The sequence below is a fragment of the Heloderma suspectum genome, chromosome 2 (assembly GCF_057233095.1).
Source record: "Heloderma suspectum isolate Gila_16-S chromosome 2, 16-S_ref, whole genome shotgun sequence".
In the NCBI taxonomy this organism is placed as follows: domain Eukaryota; kingdom Metazoa; phylum Chordata; class Lepidosauria; order Squamata; family Helodermatidae; genus Heloderma; species Heloderma suspectum.
Genome location: NC_139459.1, coordinates 175,915,151 through 175,927,857, shown reverse-complemented (window position 1 = coordinate 175,927,857; position 12,707 = coordinate 175,915,151). Strand labels below are relative to the sequence as shown.

At 45.7% G+C, this 12,707-nt stretch overlaps 1 protein-coding gene across 1 annotated transcript in view; it reads right to left on the bottom strand.

Annotated features, from left to right (window-relative positions):
* The window catches only part of LOC146353374 (synaptonemal complex central element protein 1-like), a 615,017-nt gene that overhangs the window by 255,885 nt on the left and 346,425 nt on the right, over positions 1-12,707 (bottom strand). The window lies entirely within an intron of this gene.

The following is a 12,707-nucleotide window of genomic DNA, read 5'->3' as shown; positions in this document are numbered from 1 at the left end:
GGATTCCTTGAGGAAAAAAGGTGAGATATAAATGTAATCATAAATAAATAATAAATATTTATTCACCATCAGTGTGCATAGCACTTTACAGAATAAAGTTCAAATGATTATGTTTATACATAACCTACCTGGATGTCCAGAGGGATGACCATCAAGGTAATTTTGTTTCCTCTTCTTTGTAGTTCAAAGAAAGAAAGAAAGATCTCTTTTTCTTTTTTTTTGTAATAAAAATTAAGACAGTTAATAAACAGTTAAACAAAAGTGTATTCTTCCCATCATTACATACTCTGAAACCCCTCATAGATGGAATTTCTGCTTGTCACACAGTGTTAACGGCACAAGAGACCTGTGAGAAAAGTGTGGTGTGGGGTCAGCATCCCTGCAGAAAGCATCCCTGTTCCACAGAATCCTTAGTCTGGCTCTTTTGGCTTCCATCTTGTACTCTGACTTGCATAGGAAATAAGAAAGGCACAAGACACTCAACTCCAGGTCAGTTGTGACCAGGAACAGAAAATCTGTGAGTGCGTGTGAGAGAGTCAATGAGTGAGAGAGACAGACTATGTGTGCGTATTCTCTGAGTATATATATATATATATATATATATATATATATATATATTCTCTCTGTGTGTATAAAGTTTTCTCATGCTTTTCCTACTAATCAAAGTTCTCCTGGAGGTGGGGTGAGTTGTATCATATAAGAAAAAAACAAGAATAAAAACCCATCTAGAAACCATTTTAAAAAACAAAGTGATAAAGCAATAAGAAAATGCATCACAAAAGTAGGTGGTAATATCCAGAACTAATTAGCATCTCTCAGCAGCCCAATCCCACCAGAAGAGTAACATCTTCCCTGCCATTCCAAAGGGACCAATAGCCCTGCATCTGGTAAGCTTCCCCTTTGGAAAGCATTCCATAAAAGAGGAGCCATCACCCCCCAGGGCCCTGTTGTTAGTACAAGCTAATTTTGCCTCCAGTATTTGTGGCACCCAAAGTAATGCCTCACATTCCAATTTCGAGTGTGTGTGTGTGTGTGTGTGTGTAATACAATTCCATGCATGATGGCCAAGGTAAGTTGAAGTGTGCACTGCTGTGTTGAGGAGAAGGTGCTGTTATATGCCTGCGATATATAGGCCACAGATACAGTCAGGGCCAGAAATATTGGAACAAGGATAACTGTTTTGGCAGTTGGCCTCTGTACACCACCACAATGAAGTTGAAAGGAAGCACACCTAGATGGGAGCAAAGTCAGGACTTTCAACTGTAATTCAAGGGGTTTGACAAAAGTGGGGCACTAACCATTCAGGAAGTACAGCCAGTGGCATGCATACACACCTGTCGTTGGTGGCTCATAAGTAATGAAACAAACCAACATCCTTTCAAACTTAAGGATCGCCTTTAATACCTGGATGAAAATCCTTTGCAGTCAATGACTGCCTGAAGTCTGGCACCCATGGACATGACCAAATGCTGAGTTTCCTCCCTCGAGATGCTTTGCCAGGCCTTGACTGCAGCTGCCTTCAGCTGCTGCTTGTTTGTGGGTCTTTCTGCCTTCAGTGTTCTCTTCGGTAAGTGAAAAGCATGCACTATTGGGTGGGGATCAGGTGACTGACTTTGAAGAACATCCCACTTCTTTGCCTTCAGAAACTCCTGGGTAGCTTTTGCTGTATGTTTTGGGTCATGAGCCATCTGCAATATGAAACGGCGTCCTGTCAGTTTGAAGCATTCGGCTGAATCTGAGCAGAAAGTATAGCCCTAGACACTTCAGAATTCATCCTGCTGCTTTTATCAGCAGTCAGGTCATCAATAAACACCAGTGACCCGGTTCCATTGGCAGCCATACATGCCCATGCCATAACACTGCCTCCACCATGTTCGACAGATGATGTGGTATGCTTTGGATCAAGAGCTGTTCCTTTCCTTCTCCATACTTTTCTCTTCCCATCATTCTGGTACAAGTTAATCTTGGTTTCATCAGTCCAAAGAATCTTATTCCAGAACTGGACAGGCTTTTTTAAGTGTTTGCTGGCAAAGGCTAATCTGTCCTGTCTGTTCTTGAGCGTTGCCAGTGGTTTGCACCTTGTTATGAAGCCTCTGTATTTACATTCATAATGCCATCTCTTGACTGTAGATGTTGACAATGACATGCCTACCTCCGCAAGAACATTCTTGACCTGGCTAGATGTTGTGAAAGGGTTCCTCTTCACCATGAGTAAAATTCTGCGGTCATCCACTTTAGTTGTCTTCCATGGTCTGCCAGGCCTTTTGCTGTTGCTGAGCTTGCCAGTTAATTCCTTCTTTTTCAGGATGTTCCAAACTGTTGTGTTGGCCACTCCCACTGTTTTTGCTATCTCTCTGATAGGTTTATTTTGTTTCCTCAGCCTAATGATGGCCTCCTTCACTCGCATGGACATCTCTTTGGACCTCATGTTGGGAGTTCCAGTGAACAGCTACCAAATGCAAATGTAACCCTCAGAACCACCTCCAGGCCTTTTATCTGCTTGATTGGTCATGGGGCACCCAGGAAACAGGCCACACCTGGCCATGCAGCTGCTTGTCAGCCATTCCTTCCATTACTTATGAGCCACCAATGATGGGGGGGTGTGCATGCCACTGGCTGTCCTTCCTGAATTTTTGGTGCCCCACTTGTGTCAAACCTCTTGCATTACTGCTGAAAGCCCTGACTTCGCTCCCATCTGGGTGTGTTTCCTTTTAACTTCAGTGTGATGGTGTGCAGAGGCCAACCGCCAAAACAGTTATCCTTGTTCCAATATTTCTGGCCCTGACTGTATATAGATCTTTGTGAATATACAGAGCCCCCAAGGGTGCAAGCCATGCTGGCTGGGGCTTGCTGGGAGTCGTAGGACTTTTTTTCTGTCGAAACATGCATAGGATTGCACCCTAATCCAACTATAGTTATGCATGACCAACTCCCCAAATCTAATGGAACCACTTGGTTGCAACAATATTGTCCCATTGACCCTGATCCCATCTCCCCCAACTCTCCCTATTTATTGGAGACAACTTAATTTCCTTTTTTTTATTTTTTATTTTTAAAAAATCCCACGCCTCAACCAAAAAAACCTCCTGGAATAGCTTGCAATCAGGCAGTAAAATAAGTCCGTCCCTGCCTGCAGGCTCACAATTAAAAAACAACAATAGCAACAACACACAAGGAAAAGGAGTTGAGGAGGGAAAAAGAACAAATTAAGCAGATTTTCAGCAGGGCTGGTGGAATGGCCCTGCTTTGCCTGGCATCTCCTGGTGGGGTGGGGCTGTCCAAATGGAGCTGGCCCTGATGTTCCCTCCGCCTGTTTCTGTCTCCCTCACTCCTTCTTTTCACTTGTTCCTGTTAAATCACTTTCTTTATTCTTGCCTTTGGGGGATGCCTTCTTACATTGTTGTTAGTGCGCAATGCAAAAGTTGTCATTCTTCACAGCTCAGTTTCCCCAGGGCTCCTAGTTGTTAAGGCAGAACACCTATACTCCAGGGGTCAGCAACCTGTGGACCTCTAATGTTGTTGGATTACAACTTCCATCATCCCTGACCATTGGGTATGCTGGGTGGGGTTGATGGGAGTTGGAATCCAACAACATCTGGAGGGCCACAGGTTCCTCAGTCCTGCTTATACACACTTACCTGGGAGTAAGTCCCATTGAACTCAATGGGGCTTACTTCTGAGTAGACACATATAGGATTGCTCTCTCCATCTCGGATTGAAGAAGTGGATGCATCTTGTCTCTAATCCAAGTGCATGAACGCTAAGGGTTGTATCCAATGTTGGTCTAACTTAAGTCCCATTGATTTCAGTGGGCCTACTCTAAGTAAGCCTAACACTGGATGCAACCCGAAGCACCATGCCGTTTCACAGCCTGGATTCTCTCTTACTTAGAGTAGACCCATTGAAATGAACTGGAGCGATGTTAGACTAACTTTGGGTACAACCCCCTGCAATTGCTTAAGTGTGTTTTTTGAACTGTTGATAACTGACCTACAATATCAATAGAGTCTTGTGGTACCTTAAAGACTATGTTTTTCTCCCTAGTATAACTTTAATAACCACAGTAACAAAGCAGTAGAGAACAGGCTGTTCCAGAGTAGACTAATACATGGAGCACAGTAGAGTATTTGCCAGTGTGCAATTGTGTATGCTGCTGGGGGTGGTGCGAAGCTCAGGCCCACCAAAAACCCACACAAAAAGGTGTGTGTTACAAACATGAACTGATTTCCCTTTCTGAAATGCTGGAGTGCATCTATGGTAAGTCATAATTGAAGTGGGAATTGTAAGCATGCTTCCTAGGGAGTTCGATCTATTGGACTCAGTGGGACCTCCCACCACAATCCCAAGTATGTTTACTCAGAACTGAGTCCCATGGAAAACAATGGAACAAGTGATTGCAGTTGACTTTCCATGTCTCATTGCTTTTAGTGGGACTTACACTGCAATCCTGCCGTACATGTCTATGCGGAAGTAAGTCCCATTGTGTTCACTGGTGCTTACTCTCAGGAAAGTGTGCATAGGATTGTGACCTGGGTCATGGCTCACTTCAGCTGGATCAGGACGATTGGCTGCAATCCTAAACACAGTTACTAGAAAGCAAATCCAACCACATGGAACTTAACTACTGAGTACCTTCTCAGTACTTCTGAGTACCTTCTCAAACTGGGGAGAGGTAATGAGTGGGGTACCGCAGGGCTCAGTCCTGGGCCCAGTGCTCTTCAACATTTTTATTAATGACTTGGAGGAGGAGGTGCAGGGAATGCTGATCAAATTTGCAGATGACACAAAATTGGGAGGGATAGCTAATACTTTGGAAGACAGAAACAAAATTCAAAGTGATCTGGATAGACTGGAGCGCTGGGCAGCAAACAACAGAATGACATTGAATAGGGACAAATGCCAAGTTCTGCACCTAGGAAAAAGAAACCAAATGCACAGTTACAAGATGGGGGATACGTGGCTCAACCACACTACAAGCGAGAAGGATCTTGGAATTGTTGTCGATCACAAGCTGAATATGAGCCAACAATGTGATGTGGCTGCAAAAAAGGCAAATGCTATTTTGGGCTGCATTCATAGAAGCATCGCTTCCAAATCCTGGGAAGTACTAGTTCCCCTCTACTCAGCACTGGTTAGGCCTCATCTGGAGTACTGTGTCCAGTTCTGGGCACCACACTTTAAGAAGGATGCAGACAAACTGGAGAGGGTTCAGAGGAGGGCAACAAAGATGATCAGGGGACTGGAAACAAAGCCCTATGAAGAGAGACTGAAAGAACTGGGCATGTTTAGCCTTGAGAAGAGAAGACTGAGGGGAGATATGATAGTGCTCTTCAAGTACTTGAAAGGTTGTCACAGAGAAGAAGGCCAGGATCTCTTCTTGATCTTCCCAGAGTGCAGGACACGGAATAATGGGCTCAAGTTACAGGAAGCCAGATTCCAGCTGAACATCAGGAAAAAATTCCTGACTGTAAGCGCAATACGACAATGGAACCAATTACCTGGGGAGGTGGTGGGCTCTCCCACACTGGAGGCCTTCAAGACGAGGCTGGACAGCCATTTGTCAGGGATGCTCTGACTTGGATTCCTGCATTGAGCAGGGGGTTGGACTCGATGGCCTTGTAGGCCCTTTCCAACCCTACTATTCTATGATTCTATGAGTAAACAGGCATAGGATTGGGCTGTAAGATTACTACAGGGAATCTGACTAATTTGTTAAAAGCGCTCAAGATCCTGTTCTCCATCCTCTAGCCCTTTTCCCCCCTGGTTGATTGTTGTGTGTTTTCTTCCTCTTTTATTTATTTCAACATGCTGACTTGAGAAGAGTCCTATATTGTTTTTCTGTATGATTACCAGTTTGTGGACATACCCTGTTTTAATGCTGTTGGATGTGTAGTCTATTTTTGTTAAAATATAAAGGGTTATATGTATACAATAGGAGTCTAATGTCATTCATTTAAGTGGGTCTTCTCTAAGTAGGACTAACACTGGACACAACCCAAAGAATTGGTTAAAAAGACCGATTTAGAAAGAACCAAAGACTGTAAAGTAAAACATTTTCTATACTGATAACCCAAACTCTGAACATTTTACATAGGTGTTAAGTCCTGCTCATTTCTATGGAATTTCTAAGCAATGCATTTAGGACTGGGGGTAAAATGCAATGGAAATTATTAACTAGAAAGCAACAGCCAAAAAGCCAGTTCATTTTCTAGGACTGCTAAATGATGAGCAAAAAGAGGCCTAGCTTGTTCCTGTGTCTTTAACAGCGGCTGGTGTGCAGAAATCAGAAGGTGAAGCTTTTCATGGCAAGGATATTCCCCACTCAGCCATGAAGCTACCCCCATGACTTTGAGCCAGTCACACCCCCTCAGCCTAACCTACCTCGCAGGGTTATTGTGAGGACAAAATGTGGGGTGGAGGAGAACCTCATATGCCACTCTGAGCTCATCAGAGGAACAGTGGGATGCAAATGTAATAAATTAAAAATAAGGAGAAAAACATTGATTGTCTGCCAATGACTGCAGATTAAGCTGCTGTTAAAAGTACAGGAGCAAGGGGAGGTGAAAAAGTACTCTGGTCCACAGATGACTTTTGCCTCTCCACTCCCTCCCTAGCAGTACACAAACTCAAGTCTCCTGATTGAAGGCCTCTTCGATTTTGCATCTGTTTCTGCTTGCTTCCAGCAACGCACAGCCCCTCCCAATGAAAATAGCAGCTTCAGAGGAGGGTTTTTCATCGAGGTTGCAGCATAGGAAGGAAGGGTCCCCTATTCCCCGCCTGCTGTAATCCCAATCATTATCAGCCCCCTCCCCTGCAGCTGTTATTTACTTTTTTAAAATGTGCACAGTTTTTAAAAATGTGTATGGTTAACACATTTGACTTCATGTCGAGTTTGTTCCTAAGCTGCACTGCTTGTGAATGTTCCATTGCTGGTGAATCTGCAGCTCATTCATATCAAGGTATGAAATCCACCTATTCACTGCTCCAAATTACCTCTTTGGCATTCCTGGTTCCCATTTTTCCCTCATTTGTTCATGCATTCATTCATTCATGCATTCATTCATTATATTTCAATACCGCCCAATAGCCAAAGCTCTCTGGGCAGTTTACAAAGATTAAAACCCTTAAAACAGAATATAATAACAGTATAAAACCAATGTACAAAAACATAGCAATTTTAAACAATCAGCAGTAAATCCCAAGACACATTAAAAACCTTATCATATGTGTCAAATGCCTGGGAGTAAAGGCTTGACCTAGTGTCGAAAAGATGACAATGTTGGTGCCAAGTGAGCCTTGCTGGGGAGATCATTCCGTAATGGGGGGGGGTGCCACCAAGAAGGTCTCTCCCTTGCCATCCTCCGAGCCTCCTTCAGAGGAGGCACTTAGAGGAGGGCCTCAGATGATGAGCACAGTATATGGGTAGGTTCATACTCAAAGCTTCCTTGCTTGGTCATGCTTCTTCTGTCCAAAGCTTGGGGCCGAACCTACCATTAGGCAAAGCAAGGCAGTCACCTCAGGCAGTGGATGTCAAGGGGCAGTGTGCTCCCTGCCCTGGACATCCCCTGTAGGGCCTGGGACATTTCCATCCTCCTGAGCCAGCATCGTGGCAGTGGTGATGCTTGGGTGGGGCTGGATGGGGCTGTTGAGAAAGGCACCTGACTTAGCAAGCAGGGACAGAAGCGGGCAACCAGGCTGGGCCAGGAGGTCCCGCATGTATCCCTGGTGCGCATGCACTGTTTTGCTCATGTGACGCAGGGGTCACTGCTGCTCCACTGCAGCATCTGTTAGTGCGGGCAGCGAGCAGGCATCAGGTGGAGCAGTGTGCAAATGGCAGCCAGATGTGGGGGGACAGAGCTGCATGGGCCTGTTGCCCTTTAGGTGCATGCAGGATGCAGTCTCATTGCCAGGGCTGAAGTCAGATTCAACTGCCATTCCAGTCAGATTCTATAGATGTAACAGAGCGGGACAGGGGTGTGTTTGTGCGATCTTGTCCTTTGTGTCAGTCAGCACAATGTTTTGGGTTGCACCTGCAAAAGCACAACATTGCCTCCTCCCTACCCAACCCGTTTATTCTGCTTCCTTTTCTCTTTAGTCTCTCCTTTCCTGAGCTCCATGCATCCCCTGCCCCATCTCCTTCAGGCCTCTGCCTTCTCCATTCCTCAGTGTTCCGCTACAAAGCTGTTCCGCTTTCTTCAGACAACCTGTCTCTTGGCCCTTTTCTCATTCCGCTTCCCAGCTGTCAACCACCGTGTCTGCTCAGCACTCCTGTTCTTGTCCTCTTCCTGCCAACAGCCTTCAGCCTCTTCAGTCCACAGGCCCTCTTTTATAGTAATTCTTTCCCTCAACACGTCCTTTGTTTCTTCCACCTCTCCTTCCCGTGGGTTTCTTTTTCAACCCACTGCCTACTCTCCACCCCCTCTTTTAGCCATTCTGCATACGGACTCCCTCTCCCTTAACTTCCCTGCCTCCTGCCAGTGCCAGCTCCAGATTGCTGAGGGCCCTGGGCAAGGCACCTCAATGGGCCCCCTCCTCCCTCAGTAAGTCTACCTTCCCACCACCATTCCTCCTCCTTCTCCTCCTTGCTTGACAGGCATCTGCTGCTGCTCCTTCTTGCCACCCTTGTTGAGCCAGAGTGAGAGACAGGTGATCAACCAAGCTGCAATCAGGAAGAGGAGGAGCAAGTCCATGGGGCTGTTGTCAGTGGGCCTCTGCTGGGATGTGGGCCCTTGCCAGGTGCCCAACCATGCCTACCTTTGATGCCAGCCCTGCCTCCTGCATCCTCTTATTCAGCTTCAGAGGCCTCGGTCTCTCTGCCTACCCAAGGAGCACACAGTTCCTTTGTTTTTAGCCGTATGTGGGTTTTGCCAGATAAAAACTGACCTCTCCCTTCCTAACCAGAAACTGCAATATCTGCAAACATCGATTGTTGACTGTTTTTGCCTTGAACATTCTATGTGACACCATAGCCACTCAGCCAATGGCTGGGAAGTTGGGTGCACAGAGTTAAACAGTCATTGGGAGTTTGTAATCCTGTTTTATATAATACTATATAAAAGAAAAGAAATCAGAACTAATTTATAGGTTTTTATCATTTCAGGCACTTGGCACCCCTTAAGAAAGTCATCCATCTCTATAATTAAATCCCCTGCAAACTTGTCAGTTCAAGGGTAAAAAGCCAAAAATCCAGGGGTGAAAAATCTAGGTACCCAGTTGCGACTGGCACCTAAAAAATTGGGTCTGGTAACTGACAACTCGGTTGCTGCTGAGAGCAAGGAACAGGTTCCTCCTTTTTTTCTGGCTTTTATGTTTTGTGACCATTTTGGCACCCATGAATTATAGACCCCTGTCACTCCTTGCAAGACATTTAGCAAGCTTATTGTCAAAATAATTGATTTACTGAAAAGAAGAAGGGGCAACAGGTTAAAGAAAAGCCTGAGGCAGGAGCTGGTTGAGTTGCTGGGAATTCAAATGCACAATGTCCATAAAAGAAAACTGGAACATTTTACTCCTGGGTAAGATGCAGCTGCCTCCAGATATTATCGCCAGCTATTTAAGTTTGGAGCCAGAAATTCTATGGAACTGTTCCTGAGATTCTTGATGATGACTCACCCACGACTGGCTGCACAAATGCGGCTTCAGCTTCCTACGTCACTTTGAGCAAGGAAGAAAAGAAAGAGAGAGATCACAGGTCTGTTGGCCTTCTACTTGGACAGAAAGCATCATCTGTCACTGAAGGCACACCCAGTGGTGGCTGAGATGCTGTCTTGAGCGCTAAACATCCACAGGTAGGAGTGTTTGTGAATAAAACATGCCCACTGCTGGGTCTACAATGGGTAGTCTGACCACCCTTTGAGTGAAAGGGTACTGGAGATTGACCTAGGGTGCCTCTGCACCTGTATTGTCATCATGGGACATGCTTGTCCTGCTCTTCTAAGTCTCCCTTTAGTACAGAGTTAGGCAACTTTTGGGGGCCCGTGGGTACATTTGACAATTTGAGAAACTGTCCTGGGCACCACCACAAAATGGGTGTGCTGCAGATGGACACATCCGCCTGCAGCCCACCTGCCATCTTCATTCCTGTGTGGCCCAGGAATGGTTTTTATGGTAAAAGAAGATGGAAGCAACTAGAAGCCTGCACTGCTTGAAGTGAGCCAGTAAGCCTTTTTTTTTTTTTTTTTACAAAAAAAAGTGAGAGGGGGAGGGCAACTGCCAAAAAGGTGTCAGAGATGCACTGGTGCCTGTGGGTGCCATGTTGCCTACCCCTGGGAGAAGACAACCTATTGCCATACAGATGGTTTGAACTACAGCTCCCATATGCCCCAGCCAGCATGGCCAATGGCCAGGGATTATGGGAGCTGTAGTGCACAACATCTGGATGGCACCAGGTTGCCTACTCCTGTTTTAGCACTAGCATGGCATGGCCGCTTACAGCGAACACTAATTAGTTCCCAGTTCCTCATTAATCAGTTCCCACTTACACAGAGTTGCACAACCAGCACAGATAAGGAAATTAAATGTATAGGCCCTGCACCAAAAAATATGCTTTGGCCTATTCCAAATCATACACCTCCATGATGTGGGAGAATCTCACCTTCGAGTTGCATCAGAATTCTCTCTGCTCCAGTCACAAGTGTTGTTTTTGCACTATGTGTTAGGATGTGTGATGACCCCAGGCCAAATGTAGGAATAAGGAGCTGGGGATTCTAGGAATAAGGAACTGGGAACTAGTAACCAACTTCAGCCTTGTTGGTGACAAAGTTCATGAGTGATCTTGAGCCAGTCACAACCTCTCAGTCTAACCTACCTCACAGGGTTGTTGTGTGGATAAAATGGGTGGGGGAGATACAGACCATGCATGCCACGTTGAGCTTTCTGGAGAAAGGATGGGATATAAGTACAATAAGCAACTAGGAAGGCAGGAAGGAAGGGCCATCATGGTCACCTAGAGGATGTCACATCCAACCACTAGAACTAAAACAGGTTTGGGCTTTGATCTGAGGACAAAAGTGACGTCATTCTAAATCTGGCAAGACAAAAAAAAACAGGCTGACAAGAAATGGGGGCATTTCAAGGATATCCTAGTGCTTTTCTCCCCCTTCCCTCCCCTCATGCATCTAAGTAGACTCCTGCCTTAAAAAGTGCATACCACAATATTAGTCTTGAAGGCAGGGGTGGCAACCTTTTCTCTGTCAGGGGCTGCATTCCCTTGAGGGTAATTTGTTGGGTGCATGTCAGTGGTGGTGAGGGGGACAAAACCACTGCTGGTCAGGGCCACCGTTTTCGCTTTCTGCCACTCTTTTTCTCTCTCTTTCTGCCAGCTCCTTTTCTCCCTCTCCCTCTTCCTTCCCACCCACTGAGCTGCCAGGGAAGGGACAGATTGCTCTTGCTAGAGGTCTGAACTGATCACACACAGAGGGCTTTTGAAACTGGGCCAAGGGTCTGACTGAGAATAAGGCAGCTTCCTGTGTTCTTATAGAAGTCTCCAGGACCCAGTCATCACAAGGAAATTGACCTTGCGGGTGTTGGTTACATGTGTGAATCCAGCCACGATTGGGGTACCATTGGTAAATCAGCCCTGTTGCTGTACAAATTCTGTCCGCACTGGTACCCTTTAGACAAAGCTCCAATTCGGGTGGCGGTGGTGCGTAACTGTGATGAAGTCCCGTTGAAATAATTGGAACCCATTATTTCACGATTTAAGCCTCATTAATATCAATAAGACTTCCGTGCAATTAGTCTTCTCTGGATTGGGATGACTGCCAAAATTATAGGAGGGAAAGTACTGTACCTATTAAATCAATGCCCCTGGAGGGCAAACTGTTTGTACCAACACATTTCCTGCTTGCCGGTGGAACCTGGGATCCTTGGCTCTCTGTTTAGCTTTGGGAGGGGGGTGGGGCTTTGTGGAGTGGAGAAGAATATGTTGGGGTCTGGAGGGAAGGGGGGGGGTTGAGGCAGAGCTCAAGGGTTTTGTCCCCAGCGCTGGAAGGCGATTGCTTGCTCTTCCGCTCTAGCTGCTCTCTGTCTCTGGAGTGTGAAGGCCACGCTAACGAGGCATGAAGGGAATTTTGACAGGAGAAAGGGTCATGAATGCAATAGGCACCTCGCTGTATGACAGTCCCAGTTTCTCCCTCCTGAAGAGCAATGGCTCTGGATAGGAGCATGTTAAGGGGCTCAGTGGAGCATCCAATTCTGTAAAAAGAGGGTGGGAATAGGGGGTTCTGGTTGCAAAGATCTGGGGGTGTATGCCCATGGGGAGCTGGACCCCATGGAATTGGAAAAGGAAGGAAGAATGGGACCTGGTACCCAAAGAAGGCATGTTGAGATGTGCCAAAATCATTCATAGATAGATAACTGAATTCTGCACACAGGAAACCCACGCCCTGGACTGATAACAAAGCCTACTGATTCCTAGAGTTTGTGTTTAGATTCTGATATTTAGGTGCTACAGATCATCTTCACAGCCATGAGGACTAGAAACTTGCTTTTAAATTATTATTTTTAAAAGCAAGCAAACTGATATTTTGCAACAAAATCATGTTCCGTGAAGAACCGTATTATTATTAATTATTAATATTTATTATTATTATTTATTGATTTCATTTCTATACTGCCCCATAGCGGAAGCTCTCAAGTGGTTCACAACACTAGAAGGTGAATCCCCTGACCCATAACCCATAGGAAGTGGATAAAAGGGCTCAGGT